The sequence below is a fragment of the Osmerus mordax genome, chromosome 20 (genome assembly GCF_038355195.1).
Source record: "Osmerus mordax isolate fOsmMor3 chromosome 20, fOsmMor3.pri, whole genome shotgun sequence".
NCBI lineage: Eukaryota > Metazoa > Chordata > Actinopteri > Osmeriformes > Osmeridae > Osmerus > Osmerus mordax.
Genome location: NC_090069.1, coordinates 9,265,831 through 9,280,186, shown reverse-complemented (window position 1 = coordinate 9,280,186; position 14,356 = coordinate 9,265,831). Strand labels below are relative to the sequence as shown.

Here is a 14,356-nt window from a genome sequence, read left to right as displayed (position 1 = left end):
ACCTCGCACGCTGTCTCAACATGGGGGCTAGCAGGACCGAGTCTTCCCCTCGATTAATATTAGCCGTAGCAGTGCGGAAATAACTCCAACTAGAGAGGGTACAATTTCTGGGGAAATTGTAGGGTATGCTCGCTTGCGTCGGTTGCAGGTGGGTCCGTCGCCTTAAGTTTTTCCCATCTAGCATTAGTGATATTTTCAAGCATTTAGCCTACTCAAGAACCCCCTTTGAAACAAGCGAACCCCCTTTGAAACAAGCTACTGTAACAACGTTGTCACCGGCAGTATTTCCGATGGAATCGCGATTCAAACAGTACTATCTGCTAACTGAAAATATGCCCCCAAAAACGTAAATAAGCTTTACATCTATTTAGGGAGAAATGGCTAATTCAAAAGAAGGCTAGCCAAACTTGACTGAGTGAGGGGATTGTTTTTAAGCGCCGGAAATGAGAATGTTTCTTTTGACATAAAGTTTAGACTGTGGCACTGAAGCCAGCGACGCACCACACAAGCTTGAGTTTAAATACATTCTTTAATGTGACATTACTTACTGTACATGCAAGTCTTGATTTGCTTAAATGTACATGTATGCTGCTAGTAGTACACCACGGCACGATACGATACTCGCTGTGCAACAGCACATCAATCCATGCGTCGTTGCTAACGTGTGCTGACGTGGTGACGTAGCTAGCACTGATTACCCTTCGTTGACTAAAGGCACTTTTTGCTACAAAAACGTTGTAACCTCCTAAACTGTGCAACGGAACGTAAATAAAAATACAAGCAACGCAATCGAGACCAAGACAACATTTTGACACAGGCGTTGTCTATGTAGTCCATATATTGACTGATCCTTAGGGGGGCGAAAATAAACAATAATATTTGTGAGAGAACAATGGTTGTGCTCGCCAAAGGCGTTAGCACACCCAACTTCAAGAAGTTCCTCTGCTTTACTCGCTTCATGCTCTGGGTCAGCAGGTCCTGCTTCCACATCGTCAAGCTAAAATGTCTCTCACCAACACCCTAGAAAGTTCATGAAGATCCTCCATCGTCTCTATCCAGGCACTCTACTTCAGACCAACGCAATGGATCAGACTAGATTCGCGCTAGCCCCACCCACTGACTTTGATGGGCGAGTTTGACAGATAACACAATTAATGAAGCACTGCAACACAACTCGTTGTGACATGTAGCATGAAATGTAGCATGAAATGTAGCATGAAATACTTAAATAGTGAAATAATTATATATGTATTTTACATTAAATGAATTGGTATTTAAATTAATTCATGACACATTTAAGAACACATTTATGTATTTAATGTCTATTTTAATTAATTCATGACACATTTAAGTAATTATTTAATGATTTATTTATTTTATGGTGTATTTATTTAATTCATTGTGGCACTTTTAGTCCTCCATAGTTCTAGACAGACTAGAACTCTACTGTCTAGAACTAATGCTGAGGGCTCGCTGATATCAGCGAGCCCTCAGCATTAGTACCATAGCTTAAAGTCTAGGAAAATTGAGGTTACTTTTCGCTAGGTACCTATGAACATGTCTTTATCTGCTAGGCAAGTGGGTTCCTCTTTGTTCTTTTGGTGAGTAATCTCACGTGCCCTACTTACCGGCGTCATGGAGCCAACCAGCTAAATAGTTATTTAGCACTAGCGTTGCTACTTACCTACAGCTGGCAGCTCCGTTTTTCTCCTAGATTCAGACCTAGCCCCGGTAAATTGTAGAGCTACTAGTTAGTCGTGCAGTAACTACTACACCCCACAATTTCCCCTGAAATATTTTCAGGCTTCAACCAGTGCTGCTCAAGCAGATAGACAGGGTCAGGTAGAGAAAGAGATAGATTCGTTAGGCATTGAAGAAAAAGTAGGAGAGGAGGACAGCATCCAACATGCTGCTGTGAGAGAGCCAGCTGAAGCAACAGGTGAGGTGGACAAAAAGATGTTGAAACAGGCAGGTAAGAAAGCAAGTCTCAGGATAAGGGAACACATTTCTATTCTTCCGTTTCTAGCAGATAGGACTTGAATGGGGTGTGAATTTTGTATAGGGTGTTAAATGTGTGTATTTTGGGTTGGGCGTGTGATTCATTTTTTTTTAATTTTTAAATTTTGATTCATATGATTTAATATAATAAAGTTCTGTGTAACAAATTATTAATGAAGGAATTATTTTGAACCCCCCTCGGTCTGACATGGTACCCCCCCCACCACAAATTGCTTTCTAATCTGTGGGAAACACTGAACCAACATTATATCGGCAATGATCTATGTGCCAAAGTTATGTCTCCAAGTACTTCAAAGTATACTTTGGAATACTCTAAAGTAACCTGTGTAGTGCACTTTCAGTTCATGAAGTATACTTCCTAAAGTACCTCAAAGTATACTTTCCAATATTTTAAAGTGCACTTTCAATTAATGTAAGTACTTCAAGAAGTGAACTTAATAAATGTCAATTTACTCTGATTTACTAGTATATTTAAATGTTTAGACACCGCTGATCTTGCGTCGCTAAGTAACACCGCAGATCCTTAGTGGAAGGAAGCTAATTATTGTGTATACACTAAAAATGAAATAATACAGCTCCTCTTATGAAACGTAACACTCATTTAACTCATGGTTACAATGGTAAACCGGCACAACGATGACAATTACCACGTGACAAAACACTACATTCTAAGCAGACACATAAAAAAAACGAAATTCATGAAGTTACATTTGTATTTCGAACAAACGGCAAACTTATCGGCAAATTTTTACATTATTTACCGCCTTGCATCATGGGAATTGACCAGCCAATGAGCCACGCTATCTTCATTTTTTCACGTCCTTATTTCGTTCTTCAGTCAGTTTGACAGTATAACCTTCAAATGCACAATGCAACCCTTCTGTATGCTTCTTTCTCAAGTAGCTTTTTCGTTTTTTCCATTAATACTCCAATTGATAATTATTAGTATAAGTTAAGTATAGGGCTTCAATTTTTTTTTGCTGTATAATAATAGAAAACGTACATCCTACTCCAGAAGAAATGTATACAATTTTATGTTTCGAAGCATACTTCTTAAAAGTATATCAAAAGTGAACTATTTTCAAAGCATACTTAAAAGTAAATCAAAAGTGAACTATTATCTAAGTATACTTCTTAAAAGTATTTCTGCCCAGAGCCACTCTGATCTGCCATAACCAATCGCTAGCGTTCGCCTAAGCCAATTCCTTCACCAATACTGTAACACAGCTAACTGCCGTAGCTGGAAAATCAAACTGGTTTAGCTAGCTTGCAAATCCTGAGGATAGCCTACTGTAGCAGACCTTTCTATGTGACAACGGACAAGGGTGTTTTGTCCCTTGGGAGTTGCCGTAGGCTTGATGCTGAAAGCATTACGTGAAATCAGTGAGGGCAGTTCGAATTAATGATGGGAAGTTCAGATCATTTTACTGATTCGGTTCTTTGAATCTCGTTCAGTCAAATGAACAAATCTTTTTTCATTCGTTCATTTCAACAGGGGGGGGGGGGGGGGGGGCTATACGTCCACTGCAAACACGTATCTCATGTAGGTTAGTGCATGTGCACCAGTAGATACTATTTTAAAATAAATTCCTGCATTAAAATCATGTATTATGACAGTTTGTATGATTCGGCCATTTATTATCACACTAGCATTTAATTATCACAGCAAACAATTACACTGCACTAAACTGTAAGTGTAAATGTAAAGTGAAAATAACAAAGCCAGTCAGTATGATGACTTGAGCGAATATCATTCACGTCTTACTAAAACAGCGGCCACGCGAAAGGGAATGAGGAAACTGTTTCCTCTACTAAAAAATACAATGCAGGTCACGTGAAAAAGGATACAAAGACTCGTAGAAAGACCGAGTCGGGAAATGAACGCATCGTTTGTTTCCTCTAGCTACCAGTACAGAGTCTATGCAGGTCACGTGAAAAAAGGATCCAAAGACTCGTAGAAAGACCGAGTCGGGAAATGAACGAATAATTTCTGTTTACTTGGACGAGCCTATGCAACAGTCCCGATGCGCGGCCACGAGAAAATGAACGAATCACTCTTTGAGAGGACTCATTACTCCTCAGTCCTTGTAAGGATTCGTTCAAAATGAACGAATCATTCACGAACGACACATCACTAGTTCGAATGGCGATGTCAAGAAGAGCAGTGGTAAAATACAAGTTATGAAAAGAGACCGCGTCCGTGTCTTATTGTCCACACTATCATACAATTATATCTAAAACGAACTTACAAAGAGCTTGGTTAGACTACCAAAGTTGAATTAGTAATGTTGTTTTGCTTGCTAGCCTATAACATTTCACTGGTTTTGCAGCTGTTTGATTAACTGAAATTATTATGAAATGTTATGTTCTACTAGCCATTTGCCTACTTTAGCAAGTCACTGTATTTCCAAGCCCCGATAGTGTAACTGAGAAAAAAGTAAATAATTCCTCTTTCAAGTAATAATCCCCCGTTCAAGTGTTGAGCATAAAATTAGCTGCACGGTTAGTAGAGATCTTGAGAGAAGCCACTTTTTTGTTCTAAAACCGGACTATAAGCCGCTTCGAAATATAAGCCGCACAAGCACAAGAAAACTGTAAAATCGGAGTACAAGCCGCAGCTTATTTTCCGTAAAATACGGTAATTATGTAGCCTTAATTTTTCTGCTGTTTCCTACATTATCAATTGCTTATGTTATGTTGATCAAAATGTATTATATTGGTTCTCTGTTTTACCACCACAAATCTAGACATTTAGTTCATAACAGAAGCCATTGAATGCACAATGGTTGAGACAGTTGTCATAATTATGGTAAGACAATTTAAGAGAGAACCAATATAGTGCAACTTGATCAACATAACATAAGCAATTGATAGTTTAGGAAACAGCAGACAAATGAAGGCCACATAGTTATTTGTGTGAATGTGCCACAGATTTTGTTTAAAATATGAGAAATTGCTTTCATACCTTTAGTATAGTTAGTCCACATATTTAAATTTTAGGTATATGTTTATTGTATGCACCTTCCTGCCAAAGCAAATTCCTTGTCTGTGCAAACTTTCATGGCGAATAAATCCCTTTCTGATTCTGATTCTGATTCTAATGTGCATTGGTGACTAGATGATGTGGATATTGAACAAGTAGCCTACTTCAGAGATGACAGATCATTTCAGTTGTGATCTGAGAAATATAGTCCACTGAGAAGAACTGTAATCACCAGCTGCATCACTGGCACTACAGATAATAATAATTATCTGCAATAATTCCAGAAATATGTGTGTCATCGACATTATCTAACTGTGCCCTATCTATAATTCCAGGAATATGTGCGTGTGTGAGCCACCAATTTTATCACAGGCACCATGCACTATTCAGGGCTCGACAATAACGATGGCCCGGGGCCAGTAAAAAGTAACGTCGGGACAGTTAAACTAGCAACTCACTGGCCCGATCGGGCCACTGCAAAAAATGTTTGCATTGTGAAAGTTAAAATCCTTCATATGTTTTGCTATCTGCTAAATGCATAAATAACTTTGCAGCTCGTGGGGCGCACAGTTGGCAAATCAAGAGTTGAGTAGTGAGTGACGAGTGTTTGTCAAATTGTAATTCTCTAGCATGGGTGCCAGCCAAACTTAGCCCGCCCACAAAAAAATTTGGTTGGGAAGTTGGGTCTGGGGTCGCTCGGTTGAGGAAAAACTATGTCCGAACAAGAGTTGTTTGGACCAATCAAATTGTCAGGGCGGGATTTATACGATGATGGACAGATGATCAACAGTAACGTAATCAACCACATCACCAAAGAGTGCTTGGGTTGAATTTGTTTTCAACAAACAACATACTACGTTGCTCTGATTGGTTGTAGGTCTATCCAATTGAGTGAAGAGGCATTTTATTCCGGGTTCGGTTGAAACATGCCCCATACTCACAGCCCAACGGAGCGGTATCAGACTCATATTCTGACTAGAATTATGAGTATGACAACGTCAGGCTAGTAATTCTCTAATCTAGATACATTTTTGAACTGACACGAGACTGGCGCGAGACAATAAAGTGAAGATGGCAGCAAAGTAGAGGTACAAGCTCAAACGGAAGCAACTTTTTTTATGGAACGAAGATGCACTGTGTCGTCTGTCGTATGTTCCCGTCTAAAGCAGACAAAAGTGGATCTATTTACACAGGCACAGACAATTTTCGAAAACAATCCCTGACCAGCCATGCTAGCAGACAGCACCTGGTTTGCGTGACAGCTAAGCGGATGGTTGACAATCCATCTTCCAGGCCGGAATTTAACTGAGATGCCCATCGTGTTTTTGCACGACTTATAACAGCGGCATATCACATAATGTAATTAAGACGGCTGGCCCGTCTTAATTACGCTAATTAAGCTATGGAAGCTTTTATATATTAACATTGAGGGACCAGAGGTTTCACTTTCAGCCAGACAGAGTTGTGCAGAGATGGCTGTCAGCAGGGACGAGAGCACGTCATGTTTGGGGTTAAAAGTCAATTGTTTTGCTGACTATTACCTTTTTATTTTTTATCACTAGAAATGTGAGTTCATTTCTGTTCTTTTTATATCCAGGATGTGTTTAATAAATGGTTAAACATATTAACAGAATAACACAACTTATAAGTCTTTGGTTTTGTTGTAACAATGATAAATTACAACTTTTGGAGGGGGGCCCAGTAAAAATTGTGGGGCCAGTGCCAAAAAATGTTAATGTTGAGTAATCTGTAATTGTGTGTTTCACTGACATCTTAATCATGGACTGCATCAGGCACTGTGCACTAGTCAAGGTTAATGTTGAAGCCTCGTTAAAGCCTGGTCTTCAAGGGTGAACTACATAGTCCAGGTCATACGTTTCATTTTTTGCAACACAGGATTATTTAGGTTTAAACCCTAACTCATCCCTAAATGTTTTCACTACATAGACAATGTCGGTGTCAAAATGTTCGTCTTGGTCACGATTGCGTTGCTTGTATCTGTGCGAACATTCCATTTGACGGTTTAGACAGCTTAGTTTAGTAGCTTGTTAACTTCTGGGAGATAGCAAGCTACCTAAAACGTCAAGACAGCTGTAGAAACACCACAGGCAAAGGCCAGGGTAATAATATATAGCTATCAATGTTTCCAGGCTGTGATATCAACACCCTGTATTTTTTACGCCCTTCGACTGGTTAGCTCCTCCGATTTCCACACATCAGTAGTCTAGTAGTTAACTGAGCTGTAAAATGTACTTACTGGTCTGGGTGTCAGGTCTGCATCTAGGAGCAAGACAGAGCACAGCTGGCGAGGAAAATTGTACATTTTGCCTGCTAGGATGTGCTCTTCTGTAGCAGATAATCCAGTTCTCCAAACCACAGGATGTTACCACCTGTGTTAGTAAGTTAGCTAATACTTAGTCAGCTTTGTTTTCCCTGTATTTGTGATGTTAAGCTAGTATTGTGGTGGGACTGATAGATTCTTAAATAAATTAACCACGAGAGGTGTATCAAATGATGATCATAAGTCTTGTAGAGCAATTGATGCCATTCAATATCCGAACGATTGGAGTGGATAAGACTGTTGCGGTTTTCTCTACTTACATCACATGACCCTCTAGTCTACAGACTGGGACATTGTTACTGACACATAATGACCACTGTTAGTAAACTTTTTATATCAGCCAGTTTTCCTGAAATACATTTCAATCTTATATACGTTTTTGGGGGCATGTTTTCAGTTTGCAGAGGGTACTGTTTGAATTTTTAATTGTTATTCCAGCTAAGATACTGGCAGTGACAACGTTAAAACAAAAAATAAGTGAACCAATTTTTCTTTCAGTTTGAATAGAATTTAGATTAAATTGTGGAATTATTTTGAATAAATTATGAATTTTAAATTTTCACTTTTTTATTTGTTTTCAGTTCCACATTTCATGTTTTCAGATTCTAACAAAAAAAAATACGGCCTCAAATCTTTTTTTCCAGTTTCAGATCTGTTTTTTTTTGTTTCAGACTTTTGGCCCCGATTTTGTGTGGGGGGCGTGGCTTCAACTCAGAGGGGCATGGAATTATGAGTGACAGCCTAACAAAGAAGGCAGAAGACTTTCCTCAGTCATGTTGCCTTCAGGAAATGGTGTTACTGCGAGAACTATGACTGAATGCTCCTCCCGAAACGGTTGGTGAAAGAGAGGTGCAGAACACAGGCTAAACATAGTCATTCAACAGGGAAGTGTCAATGGGTGTTGAAACACCAAAATCCAGTGTTCAACTTGGGTCAGAGTTGGTAAATGTCAGTTTAAGGGTAGCCACAGGGCTGGGGGACTGTGATCGGCGCAGCATCACAGGCAGGTGGATGAGGGAAGGGACTAGGAACTTGCTGTTCTCCGTCAGGGAGACCGATGTCCACTTTCGCGACTAGATCCAGCTTTGGCAGACTGTCACAGATCGATGTCCACTGGCGACCAAGTCCAACGTTGGCAGACCGACGACCAGGCAGATGCTGACAGCTCAGACCCCCCACACCACAGGGGATGTGTGGAGGGGGAACAGAGAGAGGAGAGCATGAATTAGAGAATGCAAGGAGAAACTAACAGTTACAGTAATATTAAGAATGAGGTCCCCACTGGTCAAGTGTGGACTAGTGCAGCAATTTGGCAGACCAAAAAGGGTATTTGATGCATCCCTAAACAATAGGACAGCACCAGCCCCCCTCGATTGGAATGCGAAATCTGTTCCAGGGAAGAGAAACTCTAAAATACGAATAAGAATGCCTCATCCCCCGCAACTACATTTACATGACGCACTTATCCAGAGCGACTTACAGTAAGTACAGGGACATTCTCCCCGAACAAGTAGGGTGAAGTGCCTTGCCCAAGGACACAACGTCATTTGACACGGCCGGGAATCGGACCAGCGACCTTCTGATTACTAGCCCGATTCTCTAACCGCTCAGCCACCTGACTCCCCCCAACTAGCAACAGAAACAATAACAGTAACAATATACAGTAACAGGTTTACTTTATTTGTAAATTAAAGTTATATGATACCTATGTAAGCGTTCTTAAAGCTGGTAGATTCATCGAATCCCACCAGTTGCCTTCTCGACCCCCTTCCTGCCAAACTTCGTAAAGAACTTCTCCCTAGTTTCGCCATTCAAAGTTAGGTTAAAAACATTTTCGATTAGTCAGTTCTACGGCTGCTAAACTGTGTTTGTGTGTGTACATTTAATGCAAACCTGAAGTGTGTGTTCGTCTGTATATATATCATATATAACTTTTAAATTACAAATAAAGCATCTATATGTCTGCGTAGAGATATGGTTGAAGTGGGTGTTTATGGCCATTTGGCCAGAGCTGGTCTGTAGTTTGTCCCTAATTGCATAGATTTTGTGTTCGAAGAATTCTAGAAAATCATTGGGAGAGAGATCTGTACTAACACTGTGTGTACTTAGTGAGTTTTGCAATGGTATCAAATAGGAATTTAGCGTTGTGCTGGTTCTTACTTATCAACTTAGAGAAGTATTCTGATCTGGACCTGATGAGGACTTGCTTGTACTCCAGTAGGCTGTCCTTCCAGGCCAGGTGGAAAACCTCCAATTTAGTGTTACGCCACTTACCTTCTAGTTTTCTAGTGGACTGTGAGGACTGGACTTTGAGAGCTTAAGAACCAAATTCAAATCCCTAGTTTTAGCATTTAGTGATTTATTTGAAAGGTTAAGTGCAACAGCGGATGCAAAAAACTGCTTGCCACGACAATGCTCCCAGAATCATCAAACAATCTCCGTAATGATAAGCTTCTGGCACTTCACAGGAGTTTATTAGACTAGACTTGGTGGTACAGGTTGTGGGTGTAATGGCAGGTTTCCGAATGCTTGTAATGGCACATCATTGTATAAGCGTTTTTCTTTTTTTACGCTACTTCTGCCAAGCTGACAATTGATCTAACGTGGTTCCTCCATGTCTGCCCATCCTGATGGGCTTGACTGTTCTCAGCTTCACAGCTGTGCTAACGTAATGACTGTCATTCCTCATCTATTGTCTCTCCCTTCCTCCTCCCCTCCCTATAGCTTGAGGAGTTTGTAACACTCCCCAGAAGAAGAGCCTCTCATCTGGTAGAACAGCGTTGAGGAGCCACAGGTCAGAAATCTCCCTCCCTCTTTTCCCCAGCCTCTTTGCTGCCATTAAGCCCACAGCAGATGTGTGCTTGCATGCTGGTACTTGCATGCTGCATGCTCCCCCTGCTCCCCAGCTGAGCCCGCTTATCACCTTCTGCATGAGACAGGGTGAAGTTATAGCTTCTACCTTTGCTTTAAAACTGACATGCACTAGTCTTACTACTTCAAATCAAGTGATTTTATTTTATAGAAACAATTAGATTCCCTTTTCTCCAGTGGGCTGAATATGACTGTGATCCCCTCAATCCCTGTAAAATGGTGCCCTTCCCACACCCACTTTAATGTCATGTGTGTTCCTGCTTAAAACATGCTGGTGTTGTATGACCTAACAACTGTTGATTCAGCAAGTGATTTTTCGCACTTAATTTTTTTTGTTGCATTTATCAGAAAGTGTACCCCTTCTCCTGATCAATTAGAAGAGAAGGGGTACATAGGAGGATCAGAGCAGTAAGAGAAAGGGGACTGGCTCTGCACCAGTCTTTTACCTTCAGCCCTGTTGGCATGACTGATGATGGGGCACCTGCCCCTGGCAATCACCAGCAAAAGAACCAGCACCATAAGCACCACCAGAGAACCACAAGGCCTAAGGACAGCTCTTTTACAGCTCCTAAAATAGTCCTGGTTTACGCCCCAAGCCCTGGGCAACAGATCACATTTGCCTCAAGGAAGGAGAAAATAAATCCTCCTAAAAGGTTTGTTGCCACTAGTGTGGTTACATCTTATGTAGATATAGAGATAATTAAACATTTTTCCACATTATAGTGAGGACTATTCATGACTATATGCAATGGCTGTCTCTCTTCTCTCTATTCTGACATTGACAGTTTGTCAGTAGCATCATCTTTTTTTACTGGACACCGTCATTTCATTTTACTATTTAACTACAAAAGTGTATCAATTGGTTGACAGGGAGCCATGTTCCAACACAACTGCAGGAGCCACTTCATTCACCATTTGTTTATAGTCTTTTTAAATATTTTGTCAGCCCATGTGACCTGGGATGGGTGTGTTGTTTTGAAAGATCTCTCCATCCCAGACTAAATACACCCTTTGCTAGGGCTGACCCTTCATTCGCCTTTAATGTGGTCTTTTTAGGTTAGCTAAGCAAGGGACCCTGAAAGTAATTATATAGCAGGGTAGCAGTGTTCCTTTTATAAAATCTCTCCCTTTCAAATTTGCACACCCTCATTTTAAATAGGTACTCACGTTCTTTTGCTTTCAAATGAATATTTTGGGGTGTTTTCTGTTTCAGTCTAACTAGTTCACAGTGCCAGTGATGCAGTCGGTTATTAAGATGCCAGTGTAACACAAACACAGATTACTTAAACTACAGATAGTGTACAGTGCCTGTGATATTGTGAAATTGGTGGCTCACACACACACACAGATTCCTGGAATTATAGATGCACAATTCCCGTGCTAATGTTGCACTTGCAAAGTAACTTCACCAACACTGCATCTACGTACACTTTGTATATATTTTATGTAAACTATTATTTTATGTAAACTATTAGCGTGTGACGACGTGTCACTGGGTCGCGACGACGTGTGATGAAAGCGAACGATGTTTGCTTTCGCAAACAATGAATAACAACCAAGTCAAACGTCCACAAATGTTCTTCAGCGTTATCCAGCGTTTAGAATTAAACGTTGAAGAACGCTGGTCTCCATGAGAACTTTTGTGCATGTTCAAAACTTTTTTTGGGACCAGCGTTCTCCGACGGTCACCGACGATTAACGACGATTACCAGCGTCACCAGCGTCCACACAACGTTCTTCTGGCTCTATACCAGCGCTATACCAGCGACCATGGACGATTACCAACATTTCCTCTAACGTCATAGAACGTTGACTAGAACGTTATGGTGTGACGGGGCCTTTAGAGGTAGAGAGGAAGAGGTACGCCTCTATAGCAACAATGGACACTCAATGGCAACTGGCCTAACGATGGTTAGGTTAAATAATTTGTAAACTACAATAAAACATCAACAATTAAACCACCAACATGCCAATATGTCACAAGTAAGAAATATTGCAAATCGCAGTTACTTTTGTCGGTTTGAAGAAAGGAGTCAATGGTTCGTTATGTCCAACGAATAGAAAGCAGAATCTCTCGTCAAAGTTCCGGGCGCTCAGTGAATTTGCAAGTTAAGAGGAAAGTCAGAAATGACGCGTTTCACTTCAGGTATTCCTACGAACAAGCGGGGGTGATTGTACGTTTGGGGGTTTTATACTCAAAAGAACAGGGGGGTATCCATGTGAAGGTGAACTCGGTCATTGGTTAAATTCCCCACCTGGGCGTCATCCTGAGATATGCCTAGAGGTGTGAAGTGGCTGCTAGCTTTGAGTTCCTTTATTTCAAATGTCCATGGAATGCTTAAACTTCAGAATATAACAATACAACATTCATAAATGGTTTTGTTAATATGACACAATTATTTTGGATCTAAAATTGACTAACGTAACTCTTCCTGAAGGGAAGTTATAATCAAACATCAATTAAACAACGTTCTAAGTAAATGAGAAAAGCACACATTATAACACATCAACTACTGTCATTGAAATAGTGTCCATGAGCCATGTAGTTCTTGAGAATATGTTTGTAAATCCACAAAATAAAGTTCGGTAACACTTTATAATAAGTCAACGCTTTTTGGCATTTACAAAGTGTTAACTAATAGTTAGTTAATCCTTTATAAAACATGTTGAAACATTAACAATACATTATGAAATAGTTAATAAGCTTATTATTAAACACTATGTTGATCATTAATAAACACTGTAAACAATTATGTATTTTATTCATAAAACAATTCATAAGGTGTTTGATAACTGCATTATCATACTTTATAGACAGCTTGTTAATATAGTTGCAAACCAGTAGTTTAAAAGGTGTTAATGGTACATGAGCTGCTATAGAAAGCATTAGCAAATGGGGAACAAACCATTTACAATACCTTTATAAAGCATGAGTAAATAACTAACAACATATTTGCTTATGTCTTTAATTAATGTATGCCAAGTCGAATACAGGATGTACACTATGCTTTGCAGATATCTTAACAACTATTTTATAAAGACTTACTAATGATGCAACTTCTGATTAGTTAGTAATGCAAGTTATAAAGCATTTACTAACTGTTAGTTAAGGCTTTTGCGTGACCTAATCTAAAGTGTGAACTATTTATGCCTTATTAAGCATTTATAGAAAGACTATAGGCCTATAGATGTTGTGTTTTTGTTTTTTAGAAGAAATAGCTGTTAATTTATTTACCTGGGTAATAAAATAGTATTTTATTTCCATTAAGAAGCAATACAGTAGAATTGGTATAAAAGTTGGTTACCCAAAGCTGTATTTTATTTTCCAAAAATGGCTGTAATAAACTGCAAATGTTTAGCTACTCCTCGACAGGTCTGCAAACGCCTTTGAAAGCAGAGATTTGTTAAAATGTTTACAAACAAATCGTTTTAACAAATTGAGGCGACAAAGCGTTTGCTGACCTGTCGAAGAGTAAACATTTGGTTTCTTATATACTACAACAATACGTGGGAAGATCCCAAATCAAACACGGCGAATCTGGAGCAGACGCCATCTTGTCAGAGCAATCAGCTGCACTTGTACTGGTGACGTCACTACATCTCCAAAGCAACATATTAACAACTCTTTTGAGAACGTCTTCTGAACCAATAAGAACAGCATATTGGTTCAATTACAACAATAGTACGAGCGTTCTGATGGGTAGTCATGATGAATGGGTAGTCATGCCAGCCGCGTATTCATGGGCTGTGTCTACTACCGCGCACTTTACTAAGTACACTGCAATACAGTGCACTGCAATACAGTGCACTTACATCTGTAGTGCACTCCATTGCTGAGTAGTGCTGTCTCAAATGGAACACTTAAGTTAACCACTTGGCGGGAAGTGACGGACGCAAATCTGATTGTGACACCCGCGAATCTAAGCGAATCTGCTCGCGAGTCATTTCGTCCGCCATTATTTTAGAAATTAAATGAAAAGCTGCCGAAAGGGCTCCTGTGCACAAGTGCGAGGTAGTAGACACAGCCATAGTCTTTATATATATCTATGCGCGTATTGACCTCATCTGCGGTCTGATACGTATTCTTATTGCCCTCCGCTGATGTCATCTTCAAAATGAGCGAGATCGAGGAGTTTTACTAT

At 39.9% G+C, this 14,356-nt stretch overlaps 1 protein-coding gene across 7 annotated transcripts in view; it reads left to right on the top strand.

Moving 5' to 3' along the window:
* The window catches only part of sema4d (sema domain, immunoglobulin domain (Ig), transmembrane domain (TM) and short cytoplasmic domain, (semaphorin) 4D), a 159,168-nt gene that overhangs the window by 68,915 nt on the left and 75,897 nt on the right, over nucleotides 1-14,356 (top strand). For all 7 annotated transcript variants that reach the window (XM_067258071.1, XM_067258069.1, XM_067258070.1 and 4 more), the window contains one exon: nucleotides 10,068-10,137. The gene's annotated coding sequence lies outside the window, so the exon portion shown is untranslated. The remainder of the gene's footprint in view (nucleotides 1-10,067; nucleotides 10,138-14,356) is intronic.